Below are 24132 nucleotides of genomic sequence, written 5' to 3'. Positions count from 1 at the left end.
ACTCTATTCTCTGCCATCTGTCTTGTTTTAAAATCTATTATGTGATCTTCCAATTTACAGAGATCCAGAAAATTTAAGTGACTTGCCATAAGGCCGTAGGGCTACTCATTATTAGAAACTGGTACCCCTGTTTCTTAGTCCCTCACTAGTATGTAGCCAATTGTTCCCAAGATTCTGTTTTTACACCTCTTTCCTTTTTTCCCATTTCAGACACAACATTACTTCCCCCCCAGTACAGTAATTGACAGCCAGAAAGCTAACTGTGAAAGCCTAAGGAAAACTTATTAGAAGTTATACTGATGACTCTGCAGTCATTTCAGGTCTGCGTTTCTGTCTCTGGCTATGAGTCTTTGTCACACATTTTAAGGACTAGCATCTTACATCTCAGCAGGGGCTGAGGCAGATGAGCTCATCACTCTGCACACTTCCCCATTTCAATGCCAAGTAAAATCATGGCAGGTCCTTTCTAATACCCACTTTTAAAAACTTGCTGACATTATAAGACTGGGAAATTCCTGCAGAAAACGTGACAGATTTTCTTCCCTATCAAATCTTCCCAGGTATGGAGCAAAACTTCCTTAGATTTCTTAGAAGCTTTTGGCTGAAGGACCAATCAAGAGACAGGTAGAGAAATGAGCTTACTTGTTGCTTTGCAATTTTAGTTATATACCTCATGTATCAATTTTAGTGTCAGTTCATTCAAGGCTAACTACTAGATAAAAACAAAGTTAATAAAGTTTACTTTGGCATGGATGAAACCATTAACTTTGTTGGTTGTCATTTTAATCTAATCATCTATTATATAATTTTTTTCTTGCATAGACATCAGAAAAAGTTGTATTTAGCATAAAAGGAGGATACTTATTTATGATCTTTTAAAGTAAAGTAATTACTTTAATAATTAGTAATTACTAATTGTTCGGTACATTAATGGATCCAACTTAGGAGTTATAGGTAGAAATTTTAGCTCACAAAAAAGCTGTTACTTATACTTTAATCTTACTTTTGTCCTATGTGCTGGAGATCATCATATGTGTCACAGATGATAAAATTTGGGAGTCTATACTTGTAGGTTTTAGAGATGAACAAAGTTTTTGAAATTGCCTATTCCTACACCTTATTTTCCAATCTATTTAGCCTTCAAGCTATCCCCATACATAATATTTAATCCCTCATCCCACTGGGAATACACTGCTTCCTCATTTCTGGCTTCCTAGAACCTTAGCTTCTTTTAATACATAGACCAAATGCCACCTTACTCTGAACTTTTCCTGATCTCATAGTGTTAGTGCTGTTTCCTTTTTGAGATTTACTTTTTATTACTCATTATAATATTTTATGTGCACTCATTTTCTTATATTTACCTATTTTTATAAAAATATCTCTTCTGCATTAATTTCTTTACTGAACAAACATTTATTAAGTTCCTCCCATATCTAATGTTCTCTGCTAGGTACAATGAAGGAAGTAGGAAAGTAGAAAGATAGATAAGATAGGACCTCTACTCTTAAGGAGAAGGTAATGTTCATCATTTAATACATATAACACATGAGATTTTGTTTTTCTGTAAGCCAGCTGATGCCGATGTTATTTCTAATTATCACTGAGAAAATACTACTAACTTTATGTACTTTAAGTTCAGTTCAACAGGTACTTATGGAAGTCTTGGTATGTTCTTGGAGCTATATAAGGTGTTATAACAAACAGGAAAGAACTATTTGATGTGGACCTTGCCTTTAGGAGTTTGCAGTTTTCAAAGAAAATTTGGTGCATTATTCCAACTCTCACTCTCATAAATGAGTCGAGTCCTGGAACAAAGCTATGTATCTCCTTCTGGGTCCTAATGATGTCCCTGAGGAGTTGGGGAGTGAGGTGGCTCAAACCCTTATTTCTATGCTTCGTGACCAAGATTATCAAAGAATCATTTCAGTCTCCCAACTTTAAGTAGATTTTGGAAAGAGGTATTTACAAAGGTGCTGTAGTTAAAAACAAAAACAGTTGGTACAAAACATCTCAAAAGTTGGGGACATACTCTCCAACAAGTACATACAGAATCTAACTTATGTTGTCCTCCTCCAGGCAGAAGTATATGTGGAACAGGAGAGATAGACCAAAAGTGTTTCCTCCCTTCCAAATGACCTCTTCTCAAAGTTTAGCTGGAATCTTCTCTTCCTATTCCTCACTTGCTGGAATCTCCCCAGTACTAACTAATTTGATTCTTTTACAAAGGACCTAGAAGTGATGATAAAATCTCTGAACCATTTCTGGTATATTTTCTGCCTAGCACCATTTCACTTCATCTAATGGCTTAGTGCTTTTCACACTTGATCTGAGGCTTTTGATTGATTCATTGAAATGTGTTCTAACCAATTAAAATATCAATGCTAAAATGGGATGGAGTAGCTTTGACGCCCTATCAGTATGTCCCTTTAAAAATGAAAAGTGGAAACTAAAGAAAAGTTTGAAATGACTGAAAAACAGTTGCTACCATAGCTCAACTATGCATATAATTTAAGGATTCTTTGGGGTTTAACTGATAAACCACAGTTTTACCAGTCCACACATATACTTTTGATGGCATATCAAGGCATCTGATGATAATGAGGAGTCTTATAAGACTCCCTCTTGTTGCTTTTGAAAAAGTATTTTACCTCCTACATTTCTTCTTTAGTTCTTTCAAAAAAGTATTTTAAGTTGCTAATAGAGTTTTTTTCCCCTGTTATTTCAGAAATAATCATTCCTGGAATCTTTACTTAATCCCTTTGAAGTGATCCATTACTTATTAAGTGGTCCATTATTTATAACCACTGTGATCATTTGCACCAAGTAGAGCATTTTAAAGGCAAGTGGGTAGTCACGAGCAGAAAAATACATATATATTTTGTGACTCAATTGTTAATATGGCCATTAATGGTATGCTATCATATAGATGTTTGTCTAAGTCCAGAGTAAATTGTCTGCAATGATGAACACTGACTCGAATTCAATATTTTTTTAGTGGTCACTTGACATTTACAGCATTGCTGGTGTTTCAAGGCTTACAGTAGCAAGGGACTTAATGGTGTAAATGATGAAACAATAAATATTTGCAGATATGGCAAAAACAGAGGATAAAAATGAACGTATAAAATGTTAAACCATGCATACAACATTTCTCTCTCAGAAGGGTTATTACACCAACCACTTTAGGATAGGCTGCTAGAAGTGATTAACATTTTTGTTTGTGAATGTATCCTTAATGTTGGTCAGTATTCCTGAAAGGGATTACATTGTGACTTCCTCTCCGTTCCTGTTAACTCCTTTTTATCAGGTTTTTCTTGACTTCCTAGTTTTAAATAATGATAACGATACTTTAAGAATACTCATAAGACTTTTCTAAAACACCTATCTTCTGCTTTTCCTGTAATTTTTTTTGCAGTGAAATTCTTTTAGTGTAATTTTAATAAATGCTTCAAAAAAATCTATCATTCAGGAAGTAGTTTAATCCATTTTAAACAGTGTACTTGGAAAGACACATACACACACACACACACACACATACTTGTAAGACCTGAACATTAATATAAATACATGCCCAGTGACACATTCTACCTTAATGGAGATTGTATGTTAGTAAGGCTGCTAGTAAGTCCAGAATTTGTCAGGTTACAAAAAGTGGTGGGAATGTTCCTAAGATACAGCTTTGTCTCCAATCTCCATTTTTAGAGATGCCGTTAAACATCTCTAAAGTATTTCTAACAGCTGAGTCTGGAGTCAGGAATAACTAAATTTAAATCTGACCTCAAACACTTTAAATATTATTTATATTTAATTTTTAATTTATGAAATAAAACGGGTATTTCCATAACAGTATAATAAAAAAGATGATTGCACATGAAACTGCTTCCTTCTTTTCTCATTAGCTCCTTTGATATTCTTGACTTTTTGTTCTTTCAAATGAATTTTGTTATTTTTTTCTAATTTAGTAAAAAAAAAAAATGATACTTTAATTTGAATGGCATTGAATATATAAATTAATTTAGGTAAAGTTGTCATTTTTATTTTATTGGCCCTGCCTATCCATGAATGATTAATATTTATCCAATTTCTATGCTTTGTTGCTTCACTGGGCAAGTCACTTAACCTTTTGCCTCAGTTTCCTTAACTACGTAAAGAGGATAATAATAACTCCTACCTTGCATGGATGTTGTGATGATCAAATGAGATTTCATCTGTAAAGTGCCAGTGCTTGACACACAGTAGGCACCACATATGTGTTTATTATTATTTCTTTTTCCTTCTAGATCCTTCCCTCACCCCCACCCTCTTCACCTTCTTTATTGTGGTCTTCCTTTGTTGACATCTAATCCAAGAAGCATTTATTAAGTGCCCATTCAGTCAATAGTCAAACAGCATCTATTAAGTACTTACTATATCTACCTCAGGCACTGGGCTAAGTGCTAGGGATTCAGAAAAAGGCAGAAACATGGTCTCTACCTTCAAGGAGCCCACATTCTAACTGGGAGATAATATGCAAAGAACCCTGAATATGCAACACACATGCAATGTAAATGGAAGTTAAAATTAGAGAAAAGCAATTGAGCAGGGCAGTGGAAGTGGGGAAAGATCTCTTACAAAAGGTGCAATTTGATCTAAGTTTTGAAGGATGCCAGGAGAAAAAGATTAGGAAGGAAACATTCCATGATAACTAGTGAAAGACATGGCATTAAAAGTTGAGAGATGGAGGGTTCTGTGTAGATAACAGCAAGGTCAATGCTACTGGATCAAACAGTACGTGGAGTGAAGTGAAGTATAAGAAAACTGAAAATGTAAAGAAGGTTCAGGTTATGAAGGGCTTTAAAAGTCAAAGAATTTTGTATTTGATTCTGCAGGTAGTAGGGAGCTATTGGAATTAATTGAATAGGGAGTAGGTACTATACCTACTTCAGGAAACAGAAGCAAAATGAAAAAGAAAAAAAAAGTCTCCTTGAGAACTTGAGTTCTCTGAAGATGCCCAATAGTGGAGAACTTACTCCTTCCTGAGGCAGCAATTTCTACTTTTGGACAGCTTTAATTGTTAGGAAATGTTCATTTTAATAGAGTCAAATATATATCCCCTTGTAATTTCCACAGAATTGTTCTATTTTTTTGCTCTCTGGGGACATGTAGAACAATTCTAGCCTTTATAAAAGCAGACTACTGAAAAATTTCAAGCCAGTACACAAAAATGTAGTCATTTGTGGAGACAGAAAGAAACAACCACACTGGGTATCAGGAAAGAATTCATGAAGAATTTGGTACCTGAACTGAGCCTTAAGTAAGTTGAAGATTTTGTGTTGAAGAGAACATTCAGGGGGCATATATTAGGCATGGGGTATAGTTATATAATGTAGAACCTGCCAGGTCCTGTGTGATCCTAGATGTAGCACCTCAATACTTGAATTATTTCTTTCTGGCTGCCTGCAGTATTTTCTCCTTCATTTGATAGTTATGGAATTTGGCAATGATATTCCTTGATGTTTTTAGTTTGGGATCCCTTTCAGGAGGTGAATGGTGGATTCTTTTGATGACTATTTTGCCCTCTGAATCTAGGACTTCTGGGCAGTTTTCCTTGATGATTGATTTCTTGTATGATATTGTCCAGGGTCCTTTTTTTTTCATCATGGCTTTCTGGTAGACCAATAATTCTTAGATTTTTCTCTCCTGGATCTATTTTCCAGGTCAGTTGTTTTTTTTCCAGTTAGGTAATTTGCCTTTTCTTCTATCTTTTCATTCTTTAGATTGTGTTTAACTGAATCTTGATGTCTCATAGAGTCATTAACTCCTACTTGCCTGATTCTAATTTTTATCAAACTATTTTCTTCAGTTAACTTTTGCATCTCCTTTTCCATCTGTCTAATTGTTCCTTTTAAGGAGGAGTTATTTTCTCCAGTTAGTTTTTGTAATTCCTTTTCCATTTGTCCAGTTTTATCAGTTAGGTTTTGTGCTTCTTTTTCCATTTGTCCAATTTTCCTTTTTAAGGAGCTGTTCTCTTCAGTGAATTTTTTTCATATTTTTAAAATCATTGGCCAATTTTTCTTCTATTTCTCCAATTTGGCTTTTAAAATTCTTCCTGAGCTGTTCCAAGAATGCTCTTTGGTCTGGAAACCAGTTCATGTTCCCTTCTGAAGTTTCAGATGAGAGTATAGTCTCAATGACCTCTTTGGTATTCATGTTTTGGTCCTTGTCCCCATAGAAAGATTCTATGGTCTTTTATTTTATGCCTTGCTTATTACTCATGATGATCACCCTTTTTCTGGCTTTTAAAGTAGATCTTTGCTTCTAGGGCACAGGAGGCTCTGTCCCACAGTTCTTGTGCTTTGAATTTGAGACTTTGTGTTTTGTGGTTTCTGGTTCCTTCTGCTAGAAGCTAAAATGCTGCAGCTTACTTGGTGCTGAACTGGTTACTGTTTGAAAGCAGAGGCCAGGTGGAGTCTTTCTGGGTTTCCCTGGAGTTACCCTGGGGCTAGTTGCATTAAGTAGGGGGAAGGATAGTCTGGCCACAGGAGGTCTCCTCTGCTGAGCTAGAGCATAGGCAAGCTCAGCAGATGGTGAACCCATCTGTACTCGTGTCTCCCTGATTCCCCTGGGGTGCTTAGGCATGCCTGGGGTCTTAGTGTTGGTAGTTGTAGGCTCCACTCTCCTGGGGTTCAGGATCTCCTCCCAGTTTGCTGAGGTGGGGTTGTCTGGGACAGGTCCAGTCCTGCACTGGTCCCCTTCAGCCACAACAAGGAAACCTCCTTAGTGATTGTCCTAGCCTCACAGGCTAAGAGATTGTTTACCCCTTCACTTAATCACACTGTTCCAGGATTTTTCCTGGGGAAATATTCTCTGGGCTCTTCAAGGTCAACAAGAGGAAGGAGATAGCAATTATTGATCACTCTCCCATCTTGGATCCAGGAAGTTCAAGTAAGTGACTTACAGACATTTAATCCATGGGCTGATAGTCTCAGGAGCAACTGTTGCAATTATCCAGGGTTCTGGTCTTCTCTCTCTCTTGGTCCCACTGGACTCCCATTCTGACCTTATGTGTTTGAGAATATGCAGTGCATCTGCAGCTTCATATTGCCTGTCACAGTCTGTCTCCTATTAGATTCTCCCACTCCAAAATCCATTAATATCCTCTTTTCAGAGGTATGTGAAGGAGTTTGTCTTAGAGCTTAGATGAGTAGTTGCTTTCACATGGCTCGGCCCCCCCACCCCCCGCCCCAGGTATAGCTATATAAATGCATGGAGGTGTGAGATAGAGGAATAAATTCAGGAAATAGTAGACTAGGTTAGCTGAAGTAGAGTGTGTGAGGGGGAATAATGTAAGGTAAAGTAACTTGGAGTTGCATTGTTGAAGTCCTCATATGCCAAACTTAAAATTTTGTCATTTGTCGTAGTGAAAATTTTAAAAAGCTTTTGAGTAAGGAGTTGACATTCTCAGAACTATACCTAGGGAACATAATTTTAGCAACTTATGATAGATTGAAGAGTGAAGAGACCTGATTCACTTGTTGTACAGTCAATTATTTGTGTCTGACACTTTGTGACTCTGTGGACCACAGCATGCCAATATTATCTATGGAGTTTTATTGGCAAAGATGCTGGAACTGTTTTCCATTTCCTTCTCCTGTGGAAGTTGAAGAGAGGTTAAGCTATCATAACAGTCTAGAGAAATAGGATGATATCTTGAAGAGGGATATAGTCAAGTGAAGACTTCTTTATTAAACAATGAGGAGACCTGGCTAGACATGTTTTTCTACAGAATTTCATTGTAGAACTTTATATTTTGCAAAGAACTTTGTCTGGATTATTTCATTCTATTCTCATAATACTAAGGATAGTGCAGGAAATAATATTCAATAAACATTTATTTAGTATGTGTTGTGAAAATTGTTCTAACTACAAGGAATACAAGTACAAAGAAAGAAAGACAGACTTTGCTCTCAAGAAACTTGCAATCTAACAAGGGAAAACAACACACAGGAGACAGCTAAAAACTGGAGGCTGAGACAAAGAAAAGATACTTGGCATGGAAGCATGACTAGGAAGTTTAAAGGAGTAGAGTTAGGTGGGAAAGGGAGAAATGATTGTTCGGGTGTCCTCTTTAAACAGAAGTTTGAGAAGGAACACTCCACTCCACCCTTCATTCATAGGGGTCCTAGGAGCAGAGGATACTGAGGAGTTGTGGATGCCCATGTCAGTGCAGGTATTATTTTTATTCCCCATATGACAGGTGAAAAGACTGGTTTACTGGGATGAAATTACTTATGAAAATTGTTAAATAATAAAATTAGTATGAGGCTCTAGCTCAGGTCTTCTGAATGTAAAATCAGTGCTTTTCCTCCTATGCCAAAAATACCTCCTAGTTTCTACCATTGTACAATTGATTTGTTAAATACAAATGATTTCCTCCTTTAGGATCATTTATTGGATCCTAACTCCATTATCAACACTTTTGCCTTTCCTCCCAGATATCTGGTTTCTATAAATTTAATGAGCAGGATGTCCTTGTTTTCATCTAAGTCACTGATTTAAAAAAAAAAAAAAACAAACTGAAAAATTCAAAGGGCAGTTCATTCCATGACCACTTTCCTCCAGAAAAACACTCTTCAGTCTTTGTTTGTTATGACTGACCAGCTAAAAAGCTACCTAACAATAGTATTATATTAACTATGTCACATATATTATGTTATATAATGTTATATTACTAATTACAATATCTTTATCTCTAGTCCATAATGGTTTCCTAGTAAATCTTGTCAAATATTTTGCTGATATCTGTGTATACCTTCAAGTAGATGTCATTCTCTTCATCTAACAACCCTCTCAAATAAGGAAATAAGGTCATTTTGTTGTGACTTGATCTTAATGACCTCTTGCTATTTCCTAGTGACCCCTGCTGATTGTGTTTCAGTTAAACAATACTTCTTGCTATAATAAATATGTTTGACAGCCAGGCAGTAGCTTGACACAGAGGAAATGATTACTGTCTCCCTCTGATTACCTTTTCCATCTTAGGATCTCTATGTACCTAGAGGATCCTGAAGTCTATGACCTCTTAAGCAAAATGTGCTAGTTCTATGAAGAAAAGATAGTTTGTTAGAGGATTTGGTTGGATGAACTGGATAAAGTACACTTACTCACCAGGGTCAGAGACCATGAAAACAGTAAAAAAAAAAAAAATACTTAGAAGATAAGCATTGTGGCTCTCCATTTTGAAAATTGTCAGGTTGTTTTAGCAGATAGAGCAGCTAGGTGGTGAAGTGGAGTCAGGAAGATATCTTTGTGAGTTCAAATCTGGACCTCAGACACTTACTGGCTCTGTGACCATAGGTAAGCCACTTCATCTCTATTTACCTTGATTTTCCCATCTGTAAAATGAGCTGAAGAAGGAAACAGCAAACCACTCCAATATCTTTACCAAGAATATCTCAAATAGGGTCATGAAGAGTCAGGCATGGCTGAACAACAATTAGCAGATAACTTCTCTTTGGAATTATCCCAGTTCACTTAATTGCCTTTAAAATTGTTTTTAGCAGTTTAAGTGTGTAAATTTTAAGTCATTATTAAAATAAAGTATAGCACTCAGGGAAAGGATCTAAAGTTTTCTCAGTCTGAGGGCAGTGATGATGTGAATAGAGCACTGGATAGAAATTCCTCCAATGACAACTACTGACTCTGTGACCATGAGCAAGGCACCGAGCCTCAGTTTCCTCATCTTTAAAGTAAAGATAATGATATTATCACTGCTGCTGTCCAGGCTGATAGGAGACAATGGATGTAAAGTAAAGGACTTCATAAACTTTAAAATGCTTTATACTGGTTTTCTTTATTTGTGCTTTTTGTATGATTTCATGATAGTTTTCATTTGGGCTTCCAATGGATGCTCCTGTCCCTTTGTTAATTTTCCAGGAATCATTTAAAATGGGGGGAAAATAACTTGGGAGGATTAGAGGGATTGAGGTTCCTATTAAATGTGGATAGTCAAGAAGCCAGATTTTTGGAAGCAGTAGTATTTTAAAGACACTGGTGACTTTTGCAAAATTCCTTGTGTGGTTGTCAATTTCTGAACAACATCTATAGGTGAATGAAGTGTGTTAAAGAGACTGAACACCATAACTGTAGTGGCCAAGTAAAGCCTGCACTGGAATGTGATACATCTTGGCAAGGATTCCCGAGGACAAGGCTAGAGGATTTCCATCATGTGGAGTTCTTTGTCTGGAAGGTCCAGAATGTGAATGTCAGGGCATTTGGATGATTTGAGGGTGGGGGGATGTGGGAGGGAGAAAAGTCTTTAACTCAACTTCACACTTCATTTGGACAGTAGTGAAATTTCATCAGACTGAAACAGCTCACTCAACATGCCTATACATTTATCTTTTTGTGCATGAAATAGGCGTGCTAGTGGGAAAAGCATGAAAAGACAAAAAAGAGCACTTCAAAGGCTAGGCTGGTGATTGTGCTGATGGATTTCTATCCCCGGGTTGATTTTTGATGGGCATAACATTCACTGAATTATTTTATCCACAATTCCAGTGAGAGGGCTTGTCAAGGACTGAGCCAATCAGTGTCTGCCCTTTTGCATAAATTAGGTTTATTTTTAATGCTTTGCAAATGAGTTGCACTATCTACTGAGCAGGTTCTATTTCATAGCTCTCATAGATGAATCAGGGTTTGAGGTGGGAGAAAGAGGAACTTTAGATTTTCCTCATGCCTCATCCCACACTTCTTGCCCCACCAACCATGATAATTCTCACTTAAGACTTTGGGTGGTACTGAACTGAGTAGAATGAGAGATAAGTGTGGTGAAATGGAAAGAACTGAACTTGAAGGGTTAGCCCATAAGGGTTAGCATGCACCAGACTGCATGTATGTGCTAGACTGCATGCATGTATACATATTTCTTGTTTTGGAGACTGGCAAGGATCCCTATCTTGCCGAGGCTGGAAATGCAGTGGTCACTTTCTGAGTCCTGCTGCTGATGGAAGTTTTGATCTGTTTTGTTTCTGGTCTGTGTGGGTTTGTCCCATCCTTAAACAGCTTGGTGGCCTCTTGCTCCTAGGGTTGTACCATATTGCAGACGTGTGACTAGCCTTTGCCCTAATGTATCTCAGAGCTCTCAAGCTTACGAGATCTAACAACTTTCACTTCCTAGGAGAAGGGAGTACATGTGTGTATCACCTTCTCTGGTTTAGATCACAGTTAGAGTCATGGTTCTGTCACTTACTCCATCTGTGACTCTGAGCATAATACTTAACTTTTCTGGATCTCAGTTCTTCCTTCATCTTTAAAATAAGGGGGCTGTACCTTGTTGCTCATTCACTTTTCAGTCATGCCTGACTCTTTGTGACCTCATATGGGATTTTCTTGTCAAGGGTACTGGAATGGTTTGCCATTTCCTTCTCCAGCTCACTTTACAGATGAAGAATCTGAAACAAACAAGGTTAAATGACTTACCCAGGATCACATAGCTAGTTAAGAGTCTAAAGCTCAATTGGAACTCAAGTCCTCCTGATTCCAGGGCCATATCTCTATCCACTGAATCATCTTTAAATTTCCTTCTAGCTTTAGGTCTATGATTCTTTGATCCTTTGATTAGAAGACAGAGGAGTTAGAATGGTGCTCTGGGACAATTGGCATCTACTCACAAGTACAGAAGAAAATTCAAAATCACCAAAAGATGAATCATAGCTTTAACATTTGTATGCATACACACATACAAATGTATGTATGTGTATATATGTATGTACATATACATATATACATGTACATATAATGTGTATATGCCTTTATATACTACTTTTACAAACCATTCATCTAGATATTCTGATCTGTAAATATAGGGTCATATATTTAGAGATGGAAAGGACATTATAAATTATGTAGTCCAGGAGTCCATAAAATTTCATGTGTGTTGTGGACCCCTTTAACAGACTGGACTCCTTTTCAAAACAAAAGTTTGCATAAAATGCATAAATGCAAAAAATGCATAAAACAAAATGTATAGGGTTACAAAAGAAGATGATTATATTGAATTACAGTTATTAACATGTTAAAAAATAAGTTCATGGAACCAAAGTTAAGACCTTTTGATATAGTCCAACCTCTTTGTTTTACAAATGACTTCCCCAAGGTCCCATAGGTAATAAAAGGAAAGAACCAAGATTCAGACCCAGGTATTCTGTTTATCCAATTTCATTTTTTACCCACTGAACCTAAATCAAGAAAAAATTAAATTATGTTCATTATACTCTGTAGGGAAATATAGAATGCTAAACAATTTTTTTCTCTCACATTGACTAAATATTATTTTAATTTTCAATATTTTAGTTATATAGAATATTCCCTTAAAAGAAGTTGGTACAATGTTAAACAATTTAATTATCTTTCTTTCCCCTTAGCCTCTCCTCTCTTTTGCCTTCCTAATAATGTAATGTTTCCACCAATAGTAGGAAGGTAAATAAATGATGTGTATATATCTTTTCCATAGTCTTTATTTCATATGTACTCAATATTGAGAGAAAGAAATTTGATTCTCTATGTGTAACTCTAATGTGATACTCATAAAGCCACTATGAATATGCATGCATATTTCTAGTGTAAATTTGCAAAATATAAATAACTCTTCCTCAAAGGCAGAACCAAAGTGTTTATTCAGATACCAGAAAGTCAATTCCACCATGGTAAAAAAGAAAGCCATACACAAACCAGTCCAGGGAGCACCGATATCCCCAACCCTTCCCTCTTGTTCCCACAAACAAGCTCCCCTAGGCAAAATTCCTCCCTCTCTCACTCACACTAACTGCTCTGCTTCAGCTATGCCTTGCTCTCTCCCACTTTTGCCTCACTCTCACTTCCTGTTCCACCCATTGTGCAAGCTCCTTCCACCATGCCATGTGACTCCAGCTCTATGTGACACAGGCTCCATCACAGCAGTCACAAGGGGCAGGGAAGAGCTTCCAGTTCCCTTAACATTACACTATGAGATAGTGTTGTCCATGTGCCCATCTTCTTCTGCCATTATCATGGTTGGTTAGAAGCTGTTCCTTCTTACCCTGGGGATAATAGCAGTGTATATATTTGTGCCATAGTCAGTCAATGTGCACAAGTAATCAAGTGCAAACTCCAGCCTGCTGATCCTGATTGTCCCAGCATGTAGGGGATTTTCTGAGAATGAATTAACTACTTTTAGAAGCTTCATTAACCTCACCAGGCCACTAGGGTGCCATTTAGTAGACTCAAATTGTATTTTCTTAATTCTACTCTAGAGACCCAAGAGATTTAATGGAACTTCAGAGAATGCTTTACTCACTATCAGGGAACAGATTGTGTACTGGGAGAGACTGAATGAATATAATACTTGTGTTCCATTTTAAAAATATTTTTCTTATTATATATAGTTTTTCACACACATACATACAATTATATATAGATATGCATATGTGTACGTGTGTGCATAAAAACTGTGCATATGTATGTGATATATGCAAAGTACCATACTTGGCAATAGATACATCTATGTATTTATATAGATCTCTCTCTTTGTGTATATGTATATATGAGTGTGTATACACATATATGTGTGTATATAAGTATGTGTATTTACATACACATGTGTGCATATATGTATGTATATGTGTGTGTGTATCCAAATATGGTACTTTGAGTCACTGTACCCTCTGGGGAGCTCGTTGTAGTTTGGAAGTATATCGCTATAATATATTATTCTTTTTTAAGCATCTAAATCTTGTGATCCAAGGGATCACTGGCAACTGATTGGTGAGACAGCTATTCCATGTACTATATTGTTTTTTTTTTTTAATAATCAAAATAAGCTCTTAATTAAAAGATTACTACAAAAACAAACATACTCTATATAAAAGTTATAGCAAATGAGATATCAATAAAGCAAGGGAAAGAAATAACTATAAAGTCATAAATTTCTTCTCTGTTTCATTGCTAACTTCATTTTATGCAGACCCTATATCTGTTCCCTTTTCAGCCAGGAATATCCAGTGTGATACTCATATCAGGACTCTGAAGTTGAAATAATCCCTAATATCATTAGTTGTTATCATAATAGATTCAAACTATTTGTGTACTAAAAGGTTAAGAAGCTTCCTTATTTCTGTCTTTATTATATGGCTGACCTGTCTAAGAATTGATTCTTTAGGTACTTACCTTATAACCTTAGCTAACATGCTTAATGGAACTATCTTGTGTTAACTAGACTAGGCTGAAAACTAAGTTATTTGTGTGTCCTTCCTGGAGAGCCTCATCCTTCAAACTCTCGTTTGCCGAAATAACAAGAGAACAAAATGGAAAAATTAATCTCTCATTTTTTACCTCCCAAAATGTTGAAATGAACAACAAGTCTCTTTCCTGGAGATATCCCTGGAATAGTTACTTCTTAGTTTTCAAGACTCCTCTGCTCTCCCCATCACTGTTTTCGCATACATTACCTTGTATCTCTTTATAGAAGCAACGTTCTCAACAGTTAACATTAGATCTGCTGCACAATGGATAGATCACTAGGCTTGGATTTAGGAAAACTCATCTCAATGAGTTCAAACCCAGCCCTAGGCACTTACTCTCTACGTGACCCTGGCAAGTCGTTTAATACTGTTTTCCTCAATTTCCTCAACTACAAAATAAGCTGGAGATGGAAATAACAAATCCCATTCCAGTATTATTTTTTTTTTTTTGCCAAGAAAATCCCAAGCGTGGTCATGAAGAGTTAGGCACAACTGAAATGACCAAACAACAATCTTCTGCAGATACAAGATGTTTTAGATTTTAATTTTTCAAACTCCTTTATACATTTTAGGCATATAGAACATACTAAGACATCATCGCCACTCAGTGAAGCTTGTCATTTATATAAGAGGCTATTGGGTGTCACAATGGAAAGAATGCTTGACTTGGAGTCAGGAAGGCCTGAGTCCAGCCTCAAAAGCTTAAGTAGCTATATGTAATCTTCAGCAAGTAACTCAACCTCTATTTTTCTCAGTTTCTTCATCTGTAAAATGATATGATAGCACTTTCCTTGCAGAGCTGCTGTAAGAATCAAGTGAGATGATATTTGTAAAGATTTTCACAAACCTTAAAATAATATATAAACCCTAGAATATAGTTGTTGCTTTCCATGTAGAAAATACAGTTTAGCTCTCCAATACTTCACTGAATTCATTTCTTCTCAGTCCTCTCTCTAGTTACAGATCACAACTGATCCAGAACTTCTCAACGTGGGAGATACCCATGTTTTCCCACCATATTGGAGGCCCTTTTTGACATCTCTTTTCTCTTCACAATCACCATTGAGTCACTTAGACAATCTATGTGCCAATCCTTGTTTTTGCTTTGTGACTGGTCCACCTTCCTTTCTGACCATGCATTTTAATGATATACTTAAATTACTTCTTACATGCAAGCCATCTTCATGTAGTGTATTGTCCAAAGTATGTATCTGTCCTCTGAGTCATTTGTAAAGATTTTGATATTCCATGACTGTCATTCCATCCCATGTTCATAACTTAGACTTCTATCAAGCATGCTGAGGAGTTGCCAAGATGTGCATTTAGGCTTGAAGTAAGGAAAATTTCCTAAAATTGGGGCTATCCCAAAATGGAACATGCTGGCAACGTGGCACTTATGTTGTTCCCTCCCCTCCTTCTCTCATGGATTACATGCTGCCATCTTTACACCTATAGAAAGACATCATGTCACTATGCAAATAATTTGTCAGTGGAGGGAAATAAATGAATAGCCTGTGATTTGGGAATCAACTCAAACTTCTATCCCAGTGACCTATATGTAACTGAGGGTAGAGGGTGGGAATAGACACTGCAAGGTATTTGCAGGCTGCTTCTTCTAGCATTAAGTCTACATGATAGCATAGATTTGGATGGGGTAAACTTTAATGTCTGAGTCCAAAGTAACTCTAAGTTCACAAAAAGAAATATTTCTCCAAATAATTCCAAATATGAAATCTCCTGTCTGTACCTAGCTCATGAACCCCAACCACATTTACCAGATTTCCCCTTCTCAGTTTATTGCCCACTGCATTCATGTTTTTCAAGATTTTTCTGAATCTTTTCTCTTCCACTTTTTCTGGCCTTCATTTGTGCTGTTCTCATAGTGCCACACCTTCTAGTAGACACTGGCCATGTCTTCTTCACCACTTTGTGAGCTCAAGGGACTGATTGCTCCCCTTTCTGAAAGCAGCACTGTATACTACTGTCTCTGAAACACTGGACTCTTCACTTGGAATGCCATACTTTGATAAATGATCTTTTCCTTTATCTTTCCTGGTTTTAGATCTCCATAGTTCTTCTTTGCCCTTTGTATGCCATTCTGCTGTATACATACTTTAACGCTTTTAGCTTCCCTTTATGTAGTATTTCTCTCCATTAGGATGTTCTTCTAAACAGAGACTATTCATTCTCTCTCTCTGTCTTTCTCTCTTTCTGTCTTTCTTTCTATCTCTCTCTCTTTTATTTATCTCTCATCAATCTCTTTATCCCTCTTGGAACCCCCAGAAAGGTAAGGTCATTGAATAGAAGGAATTGGACAGCTGATGGCAAAGGGTACAGATAGTTCATTTCTCTCATATCACATGGTACAAACAGGGCAGGGCAATTCTTGTTTTCTTTCTGTCCTAGAAAGGATAGAGGTAGTCTTTCTTTCAGTGGACATCTGTGTTCCTTTCATATTCTTACAGTGATAAAGAAAAATAAAGAAGATCCTTTGCATGTTGAATTGAGTCTCTGTGGAAAATTCATGGGAAAATCGAAGCTATAGAATAGGATATATGGTAGGATGGGCAAGCACAGATAGGGGAAGAATCATATGTCCATCTAAATATTAGGTGGGGTTGATAATTGCACTGATTGTGCATTAATTTAGACTGCTTTTGTGCTTTTTCTTCTACCCTAATTGATAGAATTCCTACCATTTACAATGGATATAAGTAAGGGGAGAAAATTTTGTCTCAGAAATGTCTATTCAAGGACAGGTTGAGCCTAGGGCAATTGATCATCACCAATCAATTCATTATTGTGACGGAAATCTTTTGGCTATAGTCATTTTTTTCAATAATCACATCTGGAATTATAAATTCCAGAAATAATAGTGAATTGTCTAGGTAAATATGTAGCAGAAATAAATTGCATAAAGAATTAGGTGATTCAGAAGGCTAGTTGTCATTTTTCATTTTCCGTACTTTACATGTAATATTGAGAGGCTGAGTTTCATAGTGGTTAGAGGGCTGGTCTTGGAGTACAGATGATTTGAATTTGCATATTACCTCTAACACATACTGACTGTGAGACCATTTAGCTCTTCATATCCCAGTATATCCCTCTCAAAGTCTGTTAACTTCTGGACGACTTGCTAATTTTCGTTGGTGGGGAGAATGTTCACCCTAGGAATCCCGATACATTGATGAAAATCATAGGCCTACACTCCAGAAATAATAGGGACTCTTAGGGACTGAGTTCTTGCCATTTTTAGTAACTTTCTAGAATTGCCTGGAAATTGCGAAGATGCATAGGTCTCCTACAACAATCCTACAAATTCTGCTACTCATACTAGCTCAAAGCAGTATTAAGAAGGGAGCTATAATAAACAATGATCTCATCAAGTTGTCTTGATTGTCTGGGATGAAAATAGTCCATAATGACTATTTTGCAGGATACTGTATTATTCAGTATTAAATTGCAATAAGCAAAAAGCTGGTAATTTATTAATTTCCCTCCATTTATGCTTTCCCACTATTGGCAGCATTTCTCTCCAGAGGAAAAAAAAAATAGGATGGTTTTGTTATATAAGTAGAGACTAAATAAAATCATCAAAATCCATAATTATTTTCTGGCACCTCATTTTATGAAGGATAGTATTGAAAGATGGGGGAGGAGTCCATTTTGTGACTAACTAGTCCCATCAGGATAAAAATCATTTAAGAACATGCAAGTGATTTTATAGAAATATAGTTTACAGAGGATAGAACTCCATCCCTAATACTTGCGATACAAAGTATACTAAAGTCTGGAGTGTAAATGCATGATCATTTCTAGGAAGCCACATGCAGCATTTCTGAATGTCGTGATTATTATTGATTCTCAGGTTTATGAGGAATATCTGTAATCAGCACAGTAGGTTGGCTGTATAATGAGGTGAGCCCTGTGAGACTTCCAACTCATAAGCATATGTGAACCAATCAACCATATGGCATCAAAAACAATTAAAGATACTATCTTTAAAAATAAATTCCACAAGAGAGAGAAAGCAAGGTATTAGTGGGATGCTTATCTGATAATTAAAACAAGGAGTTGAATGAACAGGAATAAAAGGAGGACACTAAAGAAATTGGAAAAGACTCAGAAAAGAAGCTTATAGTGAGAAACAAAATGAAAGTTATATTAATAAAAGTCTAGGAGCCCGGGTCTTCATGACAGAGCCTTGCTCTATGTGCACTTTGAATTTTCATTCATCACCACCACCAGCGTCATTATCATTATCTCCAACATCAGTCTTTTTTCTATAATTCCTTACCTTTCTAGACCTACTGCAGCACTCCCACTCACAGTCTCCTAATTGGTTGTCCCACCTCTGCTTTCTTTCTTCTGCTTTCCATCCGTCAAGATTATCAGACTCATCTTCCTTTCCTCTCCTTTCCATTGACAGGCTCATATGACTCCTTTTCTCAAACACTCCAATGGCTTCCTATCACCTAAGATAACAATACCCTTTCCTGACCTTTGATCCCTTCTGCCATCTGGCACCTTTTCAGGCTTCTTTCATATCTCTCCCTGCCTCATGTTCAACCTTCTGGCAAAATTGAAAGCTTTCCCTTGAACCCTTCCCTTTATACTTTTTTTCCTCAAAGCCATTTGGCTCATACCCTTTGTTAGGTTTAGAATATCTTCCCTGACCTTCTTTGCCTGTTAATACAACCTGTTCTTTTGAACCAAACTCAATGTCACCATCAGAAGGATTCAAAAATAGCCTTCTGCTCCCTGAGCTTCAATCAGAACTCTGGTTTTCATATCCCTAATGGATGCATCACTTATTGTCTGGTATGCATCATCTTCATTTGTCCTAATATTCCTCTATTAGAGGGATAGGTCTGTGAATACAGGGACTGTGTACCACAAAACATTGATCTCCTCTCCACTCCTAGAACAGTTCTCTCTATACTTTAGGTTCTTTATAAAAGATTGCTGAATTAAATTGAATGCCTACTAAACATAAGATAATAAGTCATGTATTTGGGAGGAATATGAAGTCATTGAAGTTCATGAAGATTTTACCATCTTGTTGAAGACAGTGAGAGGATCTGGACCTAAATTCTGGCTACAAGGTTACAGTTCAATTAATTAATGTTAAAGTTAAAAATTGTGTGAGAGGCTTGGAATAGCTGACCTCTAAGGTTCTTTACAACTCTAAACCTATGTACATATAAAAAAACTTGACAATGTGTCTTTGTATGGAATATTGTGTATCCACAAGTATCTAGACTTCACTACCAAAATGCATATCCATTCACCTAAAAGAAGTATCAACAAATGAATATGATTTTAAAATTGGAAGGGTCCCTCAAGGTCATCTAGGTCATCTCCTTAATTTTATGGGTCAGTGATTGAGTTCCAGAGAGTTGAAGTGATTCATCTTAAATTCACACAGGTTGCAAATGGAATAGCCAGCATTGGAATTCATACTCTCTAATTCCAAATTCAGCATATCTTCCACCATTGCCATTTTGCCTCTTTTAATAGTTGTTCTAATGGAGACTATGTATAGGGTGTTGGACTTGGAGTCAGGAAGACTCGTCTTTCTTAATTCAAATCTGGCTTAAGACACTTAGAAGGCACTTAGTATGAGCCTGTATGCATCATTTAACCCTATTTGCCTTAATTTCCTCATCTTAAAATGAACTGCAGAAGAAAATGGAAAATCACTCAAGAATCTTTGCCAAGAAAATCCCAAATGAGGTTACAAAGGAGTAGGACATGACTGAAAACAACTTTAAAAATGGAGACAATGCCTTCTGTAGTGAGAATTTCACCCATTTAAATTGAGTTAAAGGATGAAAAGAGAAGAAAGCAGAGAAATTCAGACTTCTCAGCATGTATGCCAAGACGAGTTATGGCAGCTACAGCATTATATTACATTCAGCTCATGCTTTCACAAACCATAAAAGAAATCCCCCTTTGGTAATGATGAACACAGGTCTAAGTGCCCACAGGTACTTAGTAAGCATTAGATATTGGAGATGATACACAGAAGATATAATATATGGATGGATGATACTATGGTTGGTATCTGTACAACAGATTGCTAAGAATTTAAGGTCAGCCACATGCTTCTGAATAGCTATTTTAAGTAAAAATGAAAAGCTTCCAGAAATCAACACTTATATGAGAATTTCTGTGTTTCTGGTTGTGTGTATTAATGGATAAATTAGTCCCAGAGAGCTCTTTATTAATGTAGTATGACATAGAATATTTGCAGTGGCTTTGCTAGATGCTGAAGTTTATCTGATGTTTCTTCAGGGGAATATTTTTATCTGCATGTGAGTGGTTTGATGCCCAGTGGCTGACATTTCTCAAGACTACTCTAATGCCTTAATGACTAATTTAAGGAATCAGTACTTCCCAAAGTTATGGTTTCATTTGTGTTAAGGTGAACATAGAAACTTTTAATGAGCATACACTTCTCTCTTTCTGAATAGATACACCCCTTCAACGTAAGAAAAGAAAATGGAGTTACTTGAATTCAATCAGGAAAACAGAAAAAATAGCAACTTATTGGAGAAGGGGAATATGACATTATAGTATAGTGGAAAAAGCAAAAGACTAAGCAGTCCCTGAATCCTAATCCTTCCTCAATCCTTTCTCAGATTAGAAAAAGACATAACTCTTGAATATTGACAAGCCTTGGGCAATCAACATAGACAATTGATTGTCACTGAATTCCACTTAGACTTTGTCCATGAGCCACTACCATGCTAGTCATAAGATCTAGAGCTTTCAAGATCGAAAAGGCCTTAAAGGCTCTCAAATTCTAGTCCCTGATTTTACAAATGACAGAACTGAAGCTAAAGAAGTTAAGAGACTTGCTCAAGATCACACTAATGGTAAGCAATGGATGTGGGATCCGAATCCAGTCCTCTGATTCCACACGTGCTGTTATTCATACACTGAGATAGTTTGGGGCATTTGGAAGTAAGACACAAATTTTCTGTCTTCTGAATGCATGTTTGGAAATTGCCATTTTTCTCCCTGTCATTTCCTTTCTTTTCTTGGGACAAAAACAGAAACAGGAACTTGAGACAGTTTTGATCCCTTTGACAGCCTTTATAATCCAGTAGAATCTTCTTGGCGATGCAGTGGATGGAATGCCAGGTCAGGAGTCAGCAAGACCAGAGTTCAAATAAGACTTTAGACACTTATTAGCTGTGTGACCCTGGGCAAGTCATTTAATTCTGTTTACTTCAGTTTTCTCATCTGTAAAATGAGCTGGAGAAGAAAATGGGGTCACAAAGGGTCAGACACATCTGAAATAACTGCACACACAAAAAGGAATCTTCTTAGAAGTCGATACTTTAATGTGATTGATACCAAAGTTGGTTGTTTTTATGTTGCTACTGAGAGATGGAAGCAAATTTTATTTTTATTTTTTATGGAGGTGAGGGGGAGACTTGGGGAAAGACTTATTATGATGGAGCTTTTCCAGTGGAAATCCCTGATTCCCTTTCCTCATCTGTTCCAAGAAAAGCTGTTAAGTAGGTAGAGGACAGAAAAGGGGTGTACACATACATTCAGCTACTATAAGAGAAATGCATTTTATTAATTTACAAATGTAAATGGCATTATTGGAGTCTTAGTAAAGTCTATGGAGTTTTAGGGGCAAAGTTAGAGTCCCAAAAAGGTACATGCGTATTTTTCTTTTGTCCAAGGTCAATTAGGATTGCTTTGCAGGGGTTTTTTTGGAAGGGGGCGCTGTTTGTCAAGAATATTATTGAATACTTTGGTTGGGTTTGATATCCATCAGAGTGTAACTCAGAGAAGCTGCTGACTGAGGAGTTGAGACCTGGACCTACCTAATAATATCCTTGGCTTTAACACTGGCCTAAGTATGGGCAAATCACTCACACACTTTGGAACTTCTTTCCTCTTTATACTGAGAGAATCCCACTACATGATCTCAAAGGGCCATTTGAGTTCTCACATTCTATGGTTCCACATCCCAGAGCCCCAAGAAAATAAATTAGTGAAATTTATTGCTTCAATTCAAATTATTATTTGAATTAATTAATGAATGTCATTAATGTAGTGTATATTTTTTCTCATTTACGTGTCTATGATTTGAATTTTTTTGTTGCCACCTACTAATCACATGGAAAGTTAATTTGTGTATGGCCAACACTTAACAGAGTGCTTCATATATTTGTTGTTGTTCAGTTTTAGTCAGTCATATTCGAATCTTTATGACCCTATTTGGGTTTTTTTTGGCAAAGATACAGGAGTGGTTTTGTCATTTCCTTGTCTAGCTCATTTTACAGCTGAGGAACCTGAGGCAGGGTTAAGTGAATTTCTCAGGACCACACAGCTAGTATCTGCTGCAGATTAAAACTCGGTCTTCCTGACTCCAGGCCCAGCACTCTATCCACCGCACCACTTGGCTGCATATAGTGGACATATGCATATTCTTCTGTACGTGAAAGTACATCTATGAAGGTGATCAGTGATGAGAATGTACGCTATGAAGTTTATATGTGTAACTTTATGCATTCCCCTAAAATTTCTTAATTCAGATTTTGCAAATTAAATAATATATTAAATAAACCACTAAAGCTGACTACTTAAAAGAAATTTGTATTGAATTTTTTTATTTACGTATTTGAGTTTTACTTTGGATTTACATATATCAAGTTTTAAAACAGAGAATGACAGGCAGGACCAGTGTCTTTTTACAAAAAAATGTAGGTATCCACAAAGAGCCATATCATGCCTTTCCTAGTAGTGAGAAAATCTAGTCTTTGTACTTCTTCTGACCATTCTATAAGTGTGCAGAAGTATGAGTTTTCCATGAGTAAAAATTAATTCCTAACATATCCTCATTCAGTTTTAGTGTCTCTGTGTAACATGCTGCTGCAAAAAATAAAAATAAAAGCTTTCTTGTTTTTACAACATTTTGGAAAGATTTTAAAACTTTTAAATTTGGGCATTTTTATGTTCAGAATTTAGTCTTCTCACTAGGAAGTCAAAAGGGGAAAGAAGGATTTGCTTTTATGAATTAGTTTTAGAATATCTATATGTATATAAACGCAAATGTATATGTTTTCTTGTAAGCTTTGACTGAGGAGATGGGACATTTGAAAAGCATTGCTTGGATTTATAAAGTACTTTGAAAACCTTTATTAAAAAAAAAAGAAATCCTACTAGTTCCCAAGGAAGTACCTGAAAACATACAGATCAGATAAAAGGAGAATACTTATAGGCCATTATTAGCGATATTACCAGCTGTGGCAGCTCAGGCAGTGGACCAAAGTATTTCAAGTTAGAGTGAAGTTTGTCTGTTTTAAATTGTTTCTTGTTAAAGAAGGCTTTTGTTTGTCATTTAAACATGCTTAGATGATTCTGTCTTATTTGGGGATCAGAGGGGACAAATATTCTATGGGGACTAAAAGGAAGAAAATTAAAATCTAAAAAAATATATAGTTTTATCATAGAATCCAGTACTAGAACCACAACTAGCAGTATTTGTACCTATGGCCAGGTGCGGAGATGTGAAGGCTAATGGAAGAAAGGAGGGATGGAGAAATGAGCTGATTAACAATCATAACCTGGGTAGCTAAGAGGCTTCTACAGTGCTGAAGGGAAGGTCTGATCTGGGCTAGGGAGGAACTGAGGGTGGAGCTTGGAGAAGGTAGTCTTGGGGAGGGGAATGGGTGCCCAGGTGAGATGTTGCAGGTGCCTTGTAAATTTCAGAGCTCAGGGAGAAAGTTCCAGTTATCCCACCAATATTATGACTTTGTTCTGTAAATTTGAGATACATTTAAGATCACATAGATTAGAGACTCCCTAGAGCAGTTTCAGTATCAAATTTAAGAACAGCATGAAC

This window comes from Notamacropus eugenii, chromosome 6, assembly GCF_028372415.1.
Source record: "Notamacropus eugenii isolate mMacEug1 chromosome 6, mMacEug1.pri_v2, whole genome shotgun sequence".
NCBI classification, from domain to species: domain Eukaryota; kingdom Metazoa; phylum Chordata; class Mammalia; order Diprotodontia; family Macropodidae; genus Notamacropus; species Notamacropus eugenii.
This window is presented reverse-complemented; position numbering follows the sequence as displayed.